The 17,206-nt window shown below is 47.4% G+C and overlaps 1 long non-coding RNA gene across 1 annotated transcript; it reads right to left on the reverse strand.

Annotated features, from left to right (window-relative positions):
• Nucleotides 1-9,519: 9,519 nt before the first annotated feature.
• LOC134956999 (uncharacterized) lies at nucleotides 9,520-12,388 on the reverse strand. Its single transcript, XR_010186367.1, has 3 exons — nucleotides 11,871-12,388; nucleotides 11,222-11,788; nucleotides 9,520-11,147 (listed from the first exon to the last, which is right to left on the reverse strand). It is a non-coding gene; the product is annotated as an uncharacterized LOC134956999 (long non-coding RNA).
• Nucleotides 12,389-17,206: the final 4,818 nt, after the last annotated feature.

Genomic DNA, 17,206 nt, shown 5'->3' on the forward strand with positions numbered 1-17,206 from the left:
CTTATCTGATGTCATATTCTATGTTTCTTTTATTATCAGTCCGTATCATGGGGGTCATTCCGACCCGTTTGCGCGCTGCGTTTTAACGCAGCAGAGCGAACGGGTCCCTGCTGCGCATGCGACGTAGTGCGCCTGCGGGACAGCCTGATTGACAGGCAGAGGCGATCGATGGGCGGGAGCGGGCGAAACGGCGGCGTTTGGCCGCCGTTTCGTAGGCGCAGTCCGGCCAGCGCAGGCGTGGCCAGATTGAACGGGGGGCGGGCCGCAGCGGCTTCGTGAAGTCATATGCAGCCGCTGCGGGCCGGGGAGCGATGAGTAGCTCCCGGCCAGCGCGCTAAAGCTGTGCTGGTCGGGAGCTACTCCTGCAGTGCAAAGGCATCGCCGCTGTGTGATGCCTTTGCACTACTGCGAGGGGGGGCCGGACTGACATGCGGAGCGGACTAGTCCCGTGCTGGGCGTCCCCCCGCATGTCAGGAAAGATGATCGTAGCTGTACTAAATTTAGCACAGCTACAATCAACTCGGAATGACCCCCTATGATGGACTTTTTCATTTTAACTAAATTACCCCCACAGTGTACTAAATATAAATCCAGGGTATACTGGAACTCGCCTCCATAGGTGTAAAGTGGTTTATGCTAGACACACATGAATTACACAGGTTCTCTAGCTTCTTAAAACCAGGCAAAATGTCTGCTTGAAGTCAGCCAGGAACAGAACCAGTGTTAATTCATGAATATCCCAGTTTAAAGGGATAGTATGGGAAGCCTATTTTATGTAAATGTATGGTCAAAACTGATAGCAACCCGGCAGCTGGGTGGTTTGACTGAGTAGCTACAGTAGCTTACACCGTATGGGCCTATACGGATTACATACTATTTACCGGCGGATGGGATGCCGGATGTCAATATCCCGACAGCAGCATCCCACCCAACAGAATGCCTGCAGCGGAGTGAGCGCTAAGAGTACCCTTGCAGGCCTGCTGCGCTCGCCATGCTGCGGGCTGGTTGGCTCGCTGTGCTTGCCTCAGGATCTGTTCCCACTCTATGGGTGTTGTGGACACCCATGCGTGGGAATAGCTCTGGTGCGCCAGGATACCTGCTGTCAGGATTGTCAGCTGTGGGGATTGCAGCATCGGTATCCTGAACACCGGGATCCTGTCAGCCGGCATTTTAACTGCAATCCCTGGATACAGTGTATAAATAGGATTTTGCTTACCTACCGGTAAATCCTTTTCTCGTAGTCCGTAGAGGATGCTGGGGTCCACATTAGTACCATGGGATATAGATGGGTCCACCAGGAGCCATTGGCACTTTAAGAGGTTGAGAGTGTGGGCTGGCTCCTCCCTCTATGCCCCTCCTACCAGACTCAGTCTAGAAACTGTGCCCGAGGAGACGGACATCTTCGAGAGAAGGATTTAACACAGATAGTGTCGAGATTCATACCAGCTCACACATACAAGGCACATCAAGCTAACTTAGCCTGAAAACTCAGCAACCGTTGAAAACATTACTTACCACGTAACAATGCAGTACTTAACTAAAAACAAAGTTGTACTGAACCTGATAACAATTGAAGGAAAACGAAGCGCTGGGCGGGCACCCAGCATCCTCTACGAACTACGAGAAAAGGATTTACCGGTAGGTAACAAAAATCCTATTTTATCTAACGTCCTAGAGGATGCTGGGGTCCACATTAGTACCATGTGGATGTACCAAAGCTCCCAGAACGGGAGGGAGAGCGCGGAGGCTCCTGCAGAACTGATTGACTGAACTTCAGATCATCAGAGGCCAAAGTATCGAACCTGTAGAACCTTGCAAACGTGTTCGACCCAGACCAAGTTGCAGCTAGGCAAAGTTGTAAGGCCGAGACACCCCGGGCAGCCGCCCAGGAAGACCCCACCTTGCGAGTAGAGTGGGCCTTGACAGACGTAGGACATGGCAATAATGCCATAGAATACGCATGCTGGATAATGAACCTGATACAGCGAGAGATCGTCTGCTTAGAAGCAGGACACCCAATTTTCTTGGGATCATACAGAACAAACAGAGAGTCCGATTTTCTGTGACGTGCAGTCCTCTTCACATAGATTTTCAGAGCCCTTACAAAATCCAAGGACTTTGATGAAATTGAGGAGTCAGTAGCCACTGGCACCACAATAGGTTGGGTGATATGAAATGCAGACACAACCTTCGGAAGAAACTGCTGACGTGTCCGGAGCTCAGCTCTATCTTCGTGGAAGATCAAGTATGGGCTTTTACAGGACAAAGCCCCCAACTCCGACACACGTCTAGCAGAAGCTAAGGCCAACAACGTGACAGCCTTCCATGTAAGAAATTTGACCTCAACCTCCTGTAGAGGCTCGAACCAGTCCAATTGGAGGAACTACAATGCCACGTTAAGGTCCCAAGGCGCTGTAGGCGGTACAAAGGGAGGTTGGATGTGCAGAACTCCCTTCAAAAAGGTCTGAACCCCAGGGAGAGCAGCCAATTGTTTCTGGAAGAAAATGGATAGGAACGAAATCTGGACCTTCACAGATCCCAACCTCAGGCCCATATCCACACCGGTTTGTAGGAAGAGGAGAAACCGTCCCAGTTGAAACTCCACCGCAGGAAATTTCTTGGACTCACACCAAGACACATATTTTTTCCAAATTCGATGGCAATGTTTAGACATTACTCCTTTCCTAGCCTGTATCAGGGTAGGAATAACCTTGTTCGGAATGCCCTTTCGAGCTAGTATCCGGCGTTCAACCTCCATGCCGTCAAACATAGCCGCGGTTAGTCTTGGTAGGTGAACGGCCCCTGCTGCAGATGGTCCTCCCAAAGAGGATGAGGCCTCAGCTCTTCTTGCAGTAGATCCAGAAGATCTGCGTACCATGCCCTTCTTGGCCAGTCTGGAGCAATGAGGATCGCTTGAACCCTTGTTCTCCTTATGAGCTTTAGAACTCTTGGGATGAGTGGAAGTGGAGGAAACACGTACACCGACTGGAACACCCACGGAGGCACTAAGGCGTCCACCGTCCACCACCACTGCTTGCGGGTCCCTCGACCTGGAACAATACCGCCAAAGCCCCACTCCACTGGATGAAGATCGTGTCTGCTGAGGAAGTCCGCTTCCCAGTTGTCTACTCCCAGAATGAAGATTGCTGACAGCGCCAATGGGTGTTTTTCTGCCCAGAGGATGATTCTTGTTACCTCTGACATTGCAGCTCTGCTCTTCGTTCCGCCCTGTCGGTTTATGTAAGCCACTGTTGTCACATTGTCCGACTGCACTTGAATGGCCCGATTTCTCAGAAAATGGGCCGCTTGAAGAAGACCGTTGTAGACAGCTTTTAGTTCCAGAATGTTTATCGGCAGGCCGGCTTCCAGACTTCACCACCTTCCTTGGAAGGTTTGCCCTTGAGTAACTGTGCCCCAGCCCCGGAGACTTGCATCCGTGGTTAGAAGGATCCAGTCCTGAATCCCAAACCTGCGGCCCTCCAGAAGGTGAGGCAGTTGCAGCCACCAGAGGAGTGAAATTGTGGCCTTTGGTGACAGACGTATTCTCTGGTGCATGTGTAGATGGGATCCCGACCACTTGTCCAGGAGATCCAGTTGGAAGGACCGAGTGTGAAACCTCCCGTACTGCAGAACCTCGTACGAGGCCACCATCTTCCCCAGAAGGTGATTGCACTGATGAATTGACACCCGGGCTGGCTTCAAGACATCCCAGACCATCGTTTGAATCACCAACGCCTTTTCCACTGGGAGAAACACCCTCTGCACTTCCGTGTTGAGGATCATTCCAAGAAAGGACAACCTTCTGGTTGGTTCCAAATGTGACTTTGGAAGATACAGGATCCAACCATGTTTTCTGAGAAGCTGAGTCGTGAGTGTTATGGATCGTAACAGCTTCCCCTTGGACGATGCCTTTATCAGCAGATTGTCCAGATAAGGAATTATGTTCACTCTCTGTCTGCGGAGGAGAATAATTTCCGCCATCACCTTGGTGAATACCCTCGATGCTGTGGAGAGACCGAATGGGAGGGCCTGGAACTGAAAGTGACAGTCCAACAGTGCAAATCACAGATAAGCTTGATGCGGCAGCCAAATCGGAATGTGGAGGTACGCATCCTTGATATCCATGGATACTAGGAATACACCCTCCTCTAGACCTGATATCACTGCCCTTAGGGACTCCATTTTGAACTTGAACTCCCTCAGAAAGGGGTTTAGTGATTTTAAGTTCAGAATGGGCCTGACTGAACCTTCCGGTTTTGGTACCACGAAAAGGTTTGAATAGTAACCCTTGTTATGCATGTGAGGAGGTACTGGCACAATGACCTGTGCCTCCACCAACTTCTGGACGGCTTCCTGCAGGACAGTCCTGTCTGCCAGCAGAGCTGGCAAGCCTGATTTGAAAAATCGGTGAGGAGGGAGATTTTGAAATTCCAGCCTGTAACCCTGGGACACAATATCTTGCACCCAGGGGTCCAGGCCGGAGGACACTCAGACATAACTTAAATGTCTGAGTCACGCTCCCACCAGCCCCACCTCCGGGGCATGCAGTCCACGTGATGCGGAGGACTTTGGTGAGCCTGAAGCAGGTTTCTGTTACTGGGAACCTGCAGCCGCAGGTTTCTTGAACTTGGGCCGACCTCCCCGAAAGAAGGTGTTGGACGGCTTTGCCTTTCTGGACTTGTTAGACCGAAAGGACTGTGACGTAACTGAAGAAAAGGGTTTCTTCAGTGCAGGTGTAGCTGAGGGAAGGAAGGGTGACTTACCAGCCGTAGCCGTGGAGATCCACGCATCTAACGCTTCCCCAAGGAGAACCTGACATGTGTAGGGTAGGTTCTCCACACTACTCCTGGATTCCGCGTCGGCAGACCACTGGTGCAACCACAGCCCTCGATGAGCTGAGACAGACATGGAGGAAATCCCTGCAGCCATGGAACCCAGGTCCTTCATGGATTCTACCAAAAATCCTGTCGAATCCTGAATGTTACGTAAAAACAATTTAACATCACATTCCTCCATAGGGGTATATGCAATTGCGGTCGAATTGCCGCGAAAGTCGAAAAACGGGGCATTTTCGACAAAAAAAACATGTCGAATTGGATTCGACAATGCAATACAGTACTTTTCGTCAAAATACCTGCCGTTTCAGATTCGACTTTTTGCAAATCGACATTTTCAAAATTCGACGTGTCTGCAATGGTCAAAATGCGGCTTTTCGACAAAAGTATATTCAATTGAAGATTGTCGATTCGACAACAGTGCTTTTCGACAGCAATTTCGTCAATTTCATTCCGCCTCACTTTGCTGGCGGGATCTAATAAAAAAAAATTTAAAAATTTTTTTTTTTTTGCTCTTTGGATTGCTAATAGCATATCTATTTATATTTGAAGGGATTATCTACTTGGTTTGTCTTTTTTTGACTCACAAGTATTATTTATTATTATTATTATTTAATTGATTTTTTAAAAGAATATTTTTTTCTTCACTCTGCTGAGGGAAATGTACCCATGATTCCACAGTTTTACCCAGGATACACTTCTGCAAAGCCCCTCCTCTATCCTCACTCCTGGGTTTGAGACTTCAGGGAGACGAGCAGCCATTACAGTCAGCTCTCTTGTGGAATCGTTTTTTAGGACAATCCCCCTGCGTTTTAACACATTTATATCCTATTTTTGTACTGACTACAATAATGGAGCCTTTTTCTGACCAGATTGTGATGTTCATGCTGGCTGCAAGCATGGAGGAAGAAAGGGCTGCTGAACATCAGGATCAAGGTCAGCAAATGTCTGCATTAGGTGAGTCAGTATTGCGTGTTTCATTTCCACGTCCACGCCAGTATCGCACTAGGCGTGAACTGGAGGATCTCAGCGAGTTCGAGGTGATTCAAAATTATCGCTTATCGACTCGTGACATATATTCGCTGTACGCTCTGTTGGAGGCCGACCTGGAACCTCGGGCACGGACCAATCGCGCAGTCAGCGGTTTCCAGAAACGGCTGGCTACGTTACATTTTTTGGCGTCAGGCACATTCCAGCCTACTTTGTCTCAAACATGCGGTTTTTCACAGTCGACACTGTCGCGCTGTATAACCCAGGTCATTAGGGCTTTCCGCAAATTGACGATCCAGTTCATCACATTTCCAGATACGGACAGCAGATGTCGTGAGATCAAATTAGGCTTTTTTACCAAATACAATTTTCCCAATGTTCTAGGCGCGATTGACTGTACCCACGTGCAGATCAGACCGCCACGGAATTCAGAAGAATGTTTTCGGAACCGAAAACATTTCCATTCCATGAATTTACAGGCGGTCTGTGATGTCAACATGAAATTTTTGAATATTTTTGTGGGATTTCCTGGATCGTCTCACGACTCCTTCATCCTAAGTCAGTCATCGCTGTTTGACAATTTCGAAACAGGAAACATGCCGGGTGGCTGTCTGTATTTATTTTAATTGTTTTTATTTTATTTTTTATTTTTATTTTTTATATTACCCACCATTTTTTTCATTTCCATAGGCGATGCGGGTTATCCCAACAAATCGTGGCTCTTGACCCCATTGTCTAATCCTGTTGGTAGAGCAGAAAAACATTACCAAGAGACCAACAAAGCATCGAGGCAAGTAATTGAGCGTGCCTTCGGTGTACTTAAAAGCCGGTTTAGATATTTAGACACTTCCGGTGGTGCTCTTTTGTACTCACCGGCGAAGTTTTGCGGCATGGTAAATGCATGTTGTATCCAAACATTGATCCAAAGCTTTTTTTCCACTGCCTGTGAGTATACTTGTAACATTTGTATTATCGTGTAAACTGAGATTGTAATATTCTAAAAAAAATTGTTATTTATGTATTTCAGAGTTTTAAATCCTGTTGACGCACCTTCCCAGGCCTGTTTTCAAAGTTTCGACCTGTTGACGACCTGTTACCCCCTGTTTTTTCCTGTTGTTGGGTTGCCGCAAATATTGGACCCATTTATCCAACTCTACCATGGGCAACCTACTTGTGATGTGGACCTGACCCTCCGCCATGTAGCAGACAACCCCCCTCAGGTGAGATGTATTGCCCAAAACTCCCTCCTGTCCAAGTCACCCCGGCATGTCCAAAGTGCAGCCCTCCAGCATTTGCAAAACTGCACATCCAATCATGCCCTGATACACCAATGCTTACACTGTGTCTGGGAATGTTTGGATGTGTAGTTACTCAAGTGCTGGAGGGTTGCATTTGGGACAAAGGCCGCTGTAACCTGCTTGTGTGTCAAAGTGTTGCTTGTACTTTGTCTTTTCCATAGAAGGGTGACACTATTACCAATAGCTGGAACCTCATACTATTCTCTTCCACAGGTCTTGCATAGTATCCTTCCCAAGTGGCGTGGATGTGAAGAGACACGACAGTTCCCCTGATGTACCATGGCATGGGCGACCTACTTGTGATGTGGACCTGAACCTCCGCCATGTAGCAGACAACCCCCCTCAGGTGAGATGTATTGCCCAAAACTCCCTCCTGTCCAAGTCACCCCGGCATGTCCAAAGTGCAGCCCTCCGGCATTTGCAAAACTGCACATCCAATCATGCCCTGATACACCAATGCTTACACTGTGTCTGGGAATGTTTGGATGTGTAGTTACTCAAGTGCCGGAGGGTTGCATTTGGGACAAAGGCCACTGTAACCTACTTGTGTCAAAGTGTTGCTTGTACCTTGTCTTTTCCATAGAAGGGTGACACTATTACCAATAGCTGGAACCTCATACTATTCTCTTCCACAGGTCTTGCGGAGTATCCTTCCCAAGTGGCGTGGATGTGAAGAGACACGACAGTTCCCCTGATGTACCATGGCATGGGTGACCTACTTGTGATGTGGACCTGAACCTCCGCCATGTAGCAGACAACCCCCCTCAGGTGAGATGTATTGCCCAAAACTCCCTCCTGTCCAAAGTGCAGCCCTCCGGCATTTGCATAACTGCACATCCAATCATGCCCTGATACACCAATGCTTACACTGTGTCTGGGAATGTTTGGATGTGTAGTTACTCAAGTGCCGGAGGGTTGCATTTGGGACAAAGGCCGCTGTAACCTGCTTGTGTCAAAGTGTTGCTTGTACTTTGTCTTTTCCATAGAAGGGTGACACTATTACCAATAGCTGGAACCTCATACTATTCTCTTCCACAGGTCTTGCATAGTATCCTTCCCAAGTGGCGTGGATGTGAAGAGACACGACAGTTCCCCTGATGTACCATGGCATGGGCGACCTACTTGTGATGGGGACCTGAACATCCGCCATGTAGCAGACAACCCCCCTCAGGTGAGATGTATTGCCCAAAACTCCCTCCTGTCCAAGTCACCCTGGCATGTCCAAAGTGCAGCCCTCCGGCATTTGCAAAACTGCACATCCAATCATGCCCTGATACACCAATGCTTACACTGTGTCTGAGAATGTTTGGATGTGTAGTTACTCAAGTGCCGGAGGGTTGCATTTGGGACAAAGGCCGCTGTAACCTGCTTGTGCCAAAGTGTTGCTTGTACCTTGTCTTTTCCATTGAAGGGTGACACTATTACCAATAGCTGGAACCTCATACTATTCTCTTCCACAGGTCTTGCGGAGTATCCTTCCCAAGTGGCGTGGATGTGAAGAGACACAACAGTTCCCCTGATGTACCATGGCATGGGCGACCTACTTGTGATGTGGACTTGAATCTCCGCCATGTAACAGACAACCCCCCTCAGGTGAGATGTATTTGGGGCTGCTGTAACCTGCTTGTGTTGGGTTGCTTGTACCTTTTCCTTTTCCATAGAAGGGTGACACTATTACCAATAGCTGGAACCTCATACTATTCTCTTCCACAGGTCTTGCGGAGTATCCTTCCCAAGTTGCTTGAATCATTATGGATGAAAAGAGACACGACCGTTCCCCTGCTGTACCATGGGCGACCTAACACAATACCACTGCATCTCATATATTACATTTTATTTACTAATAATTTAAAGAAAAACACACAAAACTTCTCATTTTAAAAATTTATTGAAGAAATATTATTGTATTTTATTTTGGAATAAAAAATAAAATGTAATAAAACAAAAAAAGTAGTGTTTGATCTTCTTTACATTCTTTTCTTGTGTAGATATCTGTGGGGAAAAAAAATCCATATTAAGTAAAGACACTAATGATGTCATGTTCATTCCTTTCCCAAGAACATTTGTGGAACCACACAATCCAGCATGACCCATTGCTGAACTGTGTTGTTCCACAAGGGCAGGCGGTCCAAAGTGGAAGAGTGGTGTCAATGGTCAGCACTTTGACACGCCTGCACTTGTGGAACCACACAGCCCAGCATGACCCATTGCTGGACTGTGTTGTTCCACAAGGGCAGGCGTTCCAAAGTGGCAGAGTGGTGTCAGTGGTCAGCACTTTGACATGCCTGCACTTGTGGAACCACCCAGCCCAGCATGACCCATTGCTGGACTGTGTTGTTCCCCAAGGGCAGGCGGTCCAAAGTTTCTTGAATATATACATTGAAACATGGCTTTACTCACCTTGGTACGCACAACACGAACTACGCCATCCACTTCAATTTTCCACCCAATCCTATGAAGAAGCCAAAAATAAACACTAGTGAATAGTAAATTCACACAACAGTGAAAGCCTATTTTACACCAATACAAAAAGGAGTTTGTTTTTAAAAAAAAAAGTGGTATCAGAATAGCTCTTTGGCCCTTCATACATGTAACCACAAGGAGCTTTCATCAGTTACCACACGCGCCCGCATACATGCCCGCGCATGTATGCCTAGACATAAAGCTCCTTGGTAGTATCCGGTCGGGGGTGGGGGAGCCCAACACAAATATAAAACAATAGTAAGAAGAAAAAAAAACTAATAGGAGGGGGAGAAAGGGAAACATGAAAAACATAAGAGTAAATAATAAAACAATATGACCGGGCTTATGGTGGTTGTCCGTCCGGATCCTCTTCTTCCTCCTGATGGGGCGTCGATGCCCTGGGCGGCTGGGGAGTGTGTTGACTTGGCCTCGGTGGCCGTGCGGGTGTAGATGATGCGGCCGGTGTGGGTGGTGGAGGCATCTGGTGGGTGGGGTACATCCCTGTATATCCTTGGTACAGCTGTGACCGTCTATACCAGGATGGTGGTGGAGGAAGGGAAGGAGGCGTCCATGTGGCTTGTGATGGCGGAAGTGGTGGTTCACCAGCGTGTTGATGAGCTGGCTCTGGGAGCTTATCGTACATCATCTGCAGTGCGGTTGCGATGATCTGTTGGCTGGATGCCGAATGTCGTTGGCTCTTCGACATGTTGTCAACGCTGTGTGCCAGGCATGATGGCCCTCATTCCGAGTTGTTCGCTCGCAAGCTGCTTTTAGCAGCACTGCACACGCTAAGCCGCCGCCTACTGGGAGTGAATCTTAGCTTATCAAAATTGCGAATGAAAGATTCTCATTATTGCGAATAAAAATGTATTTGCAGTTTCTGAGTAGCTCGGGACTTACTCTGCCACTGCGATCAGTTCAGTCAGTTTCGTTCCTGGTTTGACGTTACAAACACACCCAGCGTTCGCCCAGACACTCCTCCATTTCTCCAGCCACTCCCGCGTTTTTCCCAGAAACGGTAGCGTTTTTTCACACACACCCATAAAACGGCCAGTTTCCGCCCAGAAACACCCACTTCCTGTCAATCACATTACGATCACCAGAACGAAGAAAAAACCTCGTAATGCCGTGAGTAAAATTCCTAACTGCATAGCAAATTTACTTGGTGCAGTCGCAGTGCGAACATTGCGCATGCGCAATTAGTGGAAAATCGCTGCGATGCGAAGAAAATTACCGAGGGAACAACTCGGAATTACCACCGATGTTTTATCCACCAGCCGGTTGATGGATGTGGCCAGAACGTGAAGGATGTCCATAGTCTCCCTGTGATCTTCTCGTCTGGTCTTTTGCGTTTCTGCCGTGCTGTCGGCATGAGCCTTTTGCATTTCAACCAGACCGTTTGCCATCTTCTCCATTATCTTCTCAATGGCGTCCAGTCTGGTTTCAACGATATTCGTGTAGGTATCCTGGCGGGCAGTCATCTCTGCTGCCAGGGTGTGTACCCTCTGTACATTTGAGGGATCCTGCCCTTGCTGTACTACCACCAATTGCATTTGTGCAGCTGAAAAGAAAATTAGAAATTAGTATACACATTCATACATTTGTTTGAAGGCTCACAATTCGATATTTACTCACACAGGGATGTAGAAACAGCGGGCTGCTGCACTTCCACCTCGTCGTCCGACGAATCCTGTAGGAGATCCGGCCTGAAGAAGGAACCAATCCCCGACGCAAGTCCGCTGCTGGTCCGTGGCACCTCTGTTTGCAAAAGAAAAAAAAATTAAAGTTAATAAACTATACAAAAATTAAATTCAAACCCAAGAAAAGTCTTGTCCGTTAACCCTGTAGACTCAAACAGTTCGGGTGATGGGTCCACAAGGGTAGTGTCTTGTTGAGGCTCTTCGGTCACAGTCCCAGAGCTCCTGGAGAGATGACGAGCTGGTGATGGCCTGTGCGCAGGAGATGTACTTTGGCGCCCAGCTGGTGGTGTGGTCGCCGACGGTGTCTGGCGCGCAGGTGACGTTCTGTGCACTGATGTCTGGCGCGCAGGTGATGGTCTGCGCGCTGACGATGTCTGGCGCGCAGGTGACTTTCTGCGTGCTGCTGATGCTTGCTGCGCAGGTGATGGTCCGCGCGCTGCTGCCGATGCCTGCTGCGCAGGTGATGGTCCGCGCGCTGCCGATGTCCTCTGGGCAGGCGTGTCTGGGGAAAAAGAACAAACACATTAGCAAATAAAAAAATTAAAAAAAAAAGATTAGTGCAGCTCATCTGAATGTATTCTTACCATCAGGCCTCCTTTTGGACTGCTTGTCTCCCGCCGTCTTCCGTCTTCTGGGCGGTTCTTCCTCCTCGGGAAAGCCAGCAGGACGGCTAAAGTCCACACCTCCGTGAACTCCTTGGACCATGACAGGGTTCATGCGCCTTTTAATAACTTCCTCCCAGGGTAGCCACTTCAGATTGAGAGCCGGACCACCTCCCGTAGCTGTCTCATGTCGGCGCTGAATCCCCATCTTCTTCTTGGTCTGTCTGCGGCAATCACTGTACCGCTTCATGCAGTTTCTGGTGCTCCGGCGGTTTCCAGATACTGCAGTGACTTGTGTCGCGATGGCATCCCAGATGTATCGCTTGGTCTTAGCTGCTGTGGTCTGTGCCCTTGGTCCATACAGAACATCGTAGGACCTGTCGATGCCATCCACTAGGGCACAGTTTTCCGCCTAAGTGTATCTGGGTCCACGCGGATTCTTCTGTCCTGCGTCTTCACCAGAGGCTTCCTCCTCCGACTGATCCTCTGGCTGGCTTCTTGCCTTTAGGGATAAAAAACAACAACATGCATTTAATAAGATCGGTATGTACCTGTGAGTGTCAGTATCCCTGGCAGTGCGCAAAGATACCTGTAGGTGTGCATGGCAGTGCGCAAACTAGGGTGTGTCAAGTTGGATGCTATTGTGTCTGGAGGTGTTCTCAGTATTTACCTTTCTAGGCCTTTTCTTTTTCTTTTGCTTCTCCCTTTGGTCCCTTGACGACCGCGGCTGGTCACTGGATGCCTGTTCGGTCGTATCCTCCTCCTGGGTCAGCTCCCACTCCTCATTGCTGTGCAGGGAAAGTTCTTCTGAGGGGTGGGGGGAAGGGGGGGGGGGGGGTCGGGGCCGCTTGTCCCTGGACATCTCTGTTGTAAAAAGAAAAAAAAAATATTTTTACCAATTTATCACACATTACATAATTACATGCAACCACACGTCATGCTGCTGGGACCCCAGTGCTCAAGCAGGACCAAACAACAACAAAAATTGAAAATTTGAAAAAAACCACAGCCAAACAAGCCAAAACCCCTGTACAAGCATCTTTGCACATGCTGGTGGTCAACCAGTGCTACAAAAGGAGCAAAAAACATGTTTTGGAAACAAACTACACCACATGTCGGCCACATGGCAGATACCGACACAGGAAAAGTCAGCCCAAACAAGCCAAAAATCATCCCTGCACATGCTGGAGGTCAACCAGTGCTAAAGTAGGAGCAAAAACATGTTTTGGAAACAAACGACATCACCTGTCGACCACATGCTGGATACCGACACAGTCTAAAATCACCCCAAACAAGCCAAAAAGCATCCCGGCACATTCTGGAGGTCAACCAGTGCTAAAGTAGGAGCAAAAAACATGTTTTGGAAACAAACTTCATCACCTGTCGACCACATGGCGGATGCCGATAAAGGAAAAGTCAGCACAAACAAGGCCAAAAGCATCCCTGCACATGCTGGAGGTCAACCAGTGCTAAAGTAGAAGCAAAAAAGATGTTTTGGAAACAAACGACATCACCTGTTGACCACATGGTGGATACCGACACAGTCTAAAATCACCGCAAACAAGCCAAAAAGCATCCCTGCACATGCTGGAGGTCAACCAGTGCTACAAAAGGAGCAAAAAACATATTTTGGAAACAAACTACACCACATGTCGGCCACATGGCGGATACCGACACAGGAAAAGTCAGCCCAAACAAGCCAAAAATCATCCCTGCACATGCTGGAGGTCAATAGAGGTGAATACCTGCGCTGGCTGTACAAATATTAATTATAATTAATAATAATTAATAATTAAAGGGATGGTTTGTTCAGTGTAAAAAGTAACAATTTATTCATAAATCACATATAGAGAAATCTAAAAGAATAAGGAATTCCTATTACCACAAGGTGGCGATAAAACTTAAAAAGTCTTTCTCAGAATAAGACTTGGTGGATTTCACGTTCTCCTGCATAAATGATTTTCATTCCTGAAGGCTAGGGCAACCTCCCCTTGTGCATTCACTGTGTTGAGTAAATAGTTACCAGATCCCCACGTTGTTAGATATCAGCATAGGAACGAGTCCATTTGTAGCTGTGGCGGTGGGTCCGACCAGTTTGTTTAAAGGTCCAGTGATGGGAGAGAAGTCCAAAATTTGCCAGAGGATAGATGAAGTTGTGCAGGCCAGTTGGGAGAGTGAAATCCAGTCATATGAAACAGGCTCAACGCGTTTCACTGGTATAATCCAGCTTCCTCAGGAGCATCACCTCCTGAGGAAGCTGGATTATACCAGTGAAACGCGTTGAGCCTGTTTCATATGACTGGATTTCACTCTCCCAACTGGCCTGCACAACTTCATCTATCCTCTGGCAAATTTTGGACTTCTCTCCCATCACTGGACCTTTAAACAAACTGGTCGGACCCACCGCCACAGCTACAAATGGACTCGTTCCTATGCTGATATCTAACAACGTGGGGATCTGGTAACTATTTACTCAACACAGTGAATGCACAAGGGGAGGTTGCCCTAGCCTTCAGGAATGAAAATCATTTATGCAGGAGAACGTGAAATCCACCAAGTCTTATTCTGAGAAAGACTTTTTAAGTTTTATCGCCACCTTGTGGTAATAGGAATTCCTTATTCTTTTAGATTTCTCTATATGTGATTTATGAACAAATTGTTACTTTTTACACTGAACAAACCATCCCTTTAATTATTAATTATTATTAATTATAATTAATATTTGTACAGCCAGCGCAGGTATTCACCTCTATTTACTGCTTGTTGTTTTGAGGAATTGACCTTCCTCCTACCTGCTGCTGTTGGTTGCGCACCTGCATTTTTATTTACTGTACATGCTGGAGGTCAACCAGTGCTAAAGTAGGAGCAAAAAACATTTTTTGGAAACAAAGAACATCACCTGTCGACCACATGGTGGATACCGACACAGTCTAAAATCACCCCAAACAAGCCAAAAAGCATCCCTGCACATGCTGGAGGTCAACCAGTGCTAAAGTAGGAGCAAAAAACATGTTTGGGAAACAAACGACATCACCTGTCGACCACATGGTGGATACCGACACAGTCTAAAATCACCCCAAACAAGCCAAAAAGCATCCCTGCACATGCTGGAGGTCAACCAGTGCTAAAGTAGGAGCAAAAAACATGTTTGGGAAACAAATGACATCACCTGTCGACCACATGGTGGATACCGAAACAATCTAAAATCACCCCAAACAAGCCAAAAAGCATCCCTGCACATGCTGGAGGTACACCAATGTAAAAGCATGACCCAAAAAACATTTTATGGGAAAAAAAAAACGTGAAAAACTAACCCCAAACACAAAACTCCAAAAAAAACATGCAGCAATACAAGCAGGAGCTATGGCCCTCATTCCGAGTTGTTCGCTCGCAAGCTGCTTTTAGCAGCTTTGCACACGCTAAGCCGCCGCCTACTGGGAGTAAATCTTAGCATAGTAAAATTGCGAACGAAAGATTAGCAGAATTGCGAATACTTCTTAGCAGTTTCTGAGTAGCTCCACACTTACTCGGCATCTGCGATCAGTTCAGTCAGTTTCGTTCCTGGTTTGACGTCACAAACACACCCAGCGTTCGCCCAGACACTCCCCCGTTTCTTCAGACACTCCAGCGTTTTCCCCAGAAACGGTAGCGTTTTTTCACACACACCCATAAAACGGCCAGTTTACACCCAGAAACACCCACTTCCTGTCAATCACATTACGATCACCAGAACGAAGAAAAAACCTTGTAATGCCGTGAGTAAAATACCTAACTGCATAGCAAATTTACTTGGCGCAGTCGCACTGCGGACATTGCGCATGCGCATTAGCGACTAATCGCTCCGTTGCAAAAAAAAAAATAACGAGCGAACAACTCGGAATGACCACCAATATACACATACCTGCACACATATACATACCCCAAACACCCCAATGCAATGCAACATGTACACCTCATGCCCCCCCCCCCCACTACACAGACACATACATGCAACGCACATGTGGTACTTACCTACAAATGTAGAAATCGCTCCAAAAACTACTCTCCTCCGGGGTAACAGGTATCCTCCTGTCCGTCCTGGATTAAAGCTTGCTGGGTGTCCAAGCGATACCACAGCGAAAAACAACCAATTTGCTAGCTCTGCACCTCCACACACCTCTCTGCAGGTTTACAAAATGGCTGCTGAGCACGCAGCAAACAAGCCCATATAAAGGGCTGAAAACGTCGGGAAGTCGAATCCAGGACGCCCACTATTATTATTATTTTATTATCTTTTATTTATATGGCGCCAAAAGGGTTCCGCAGCGCCCAATTACAGAGTGCATGAATAATCAAACAGGAAAACAGCAACTTACAGTTGATGACAGTATAGGACAAGTACAGGGTAAATAAACATGGTTGCATCAACAGATGACACTGGAATAAGTATCAGGTGGCAGAAGACTGCTGGAGTTGATGCAGTTGAAGATTATTAAAGTAAGAAAGGATAAGCACATGAGGGAAGAGGGCCCTGCTCATGAGAGCTTACATTCTAAAGGGGAGGGGAAGACAGATAGGGGTGACACAGATGGGGTACATGGAAAGTGTAAAACAGAGGGTTAGGATGATATTTGGCTGGGTTTGGTGAAGAAGTGGGTCTTGAGAGCCCGTTTGAAGTTTTGTAGAGAGGTGGAGAGTCTGAGGGGGAGAGGTAGGGAATTCCAGAGAAGTGGTGCAGCACGTGAAAAATCTTGGAGGTAGGAGTGGGAGGAGGTGATCCGTAGGCAGGAAAGTCGTCGTGCATTAGCAGAGCGAAGAGGACGTGTGGGAATGTAAAGGGAGATAAGATCAGAGATGTAGATGGGAGAGGAGTGGGTGAGGGCTTTGTAAGCGAGTGTGAGAAGCTTGAAATGGATTCTGAAAGGGAAGGGGAGCCAGTGAAGGTCTAGTAAGAGAGGAGAGGTAGACGTAGTGCGTTTGGTGAGGAAAATGAGCCAGGCAGCAGCATTGAGGATAGATTGGAGTGGAGAGAGGTGTTTGCCAGGAATGCCACTCAGGAGGAGATTACAGTAATCCAGTCTGGAGATGACCAGTGAGTGGATAAGAGTCTTAGTATTATTATTATTATCCTTTATTTATATGGCGCCACAAGGGTTCCGCAGCGCCCAATTACAGAGTACATAAACAAATAATCAAACAAGAAAACAGCAACTTACAGTTGACGACAATATAGGACAAGTACCGGGTAAATAAACATAGCTACATCAGCAGATGACACTGGAATAAGTATCAGGTGGCAGAAGACTGCTGGATTTGGTGCAGTTGAAGATTATTAAAGT

This window comes from Pseudophryne corroboree, chromosome 9 (assembly GCF_028390025.1).
Source record: "Pseudophryne corroboree isolate aPseCor3 chromosome 9, aPseCor3.hap2, whole genome shotgun sequence".
Lineage (NCBI taxonomy): Eukaryota > Metazoa > Chordata > Amphibia > Anura > Myobatrachidae > Pseudophryne > Pseudophryne corroboree.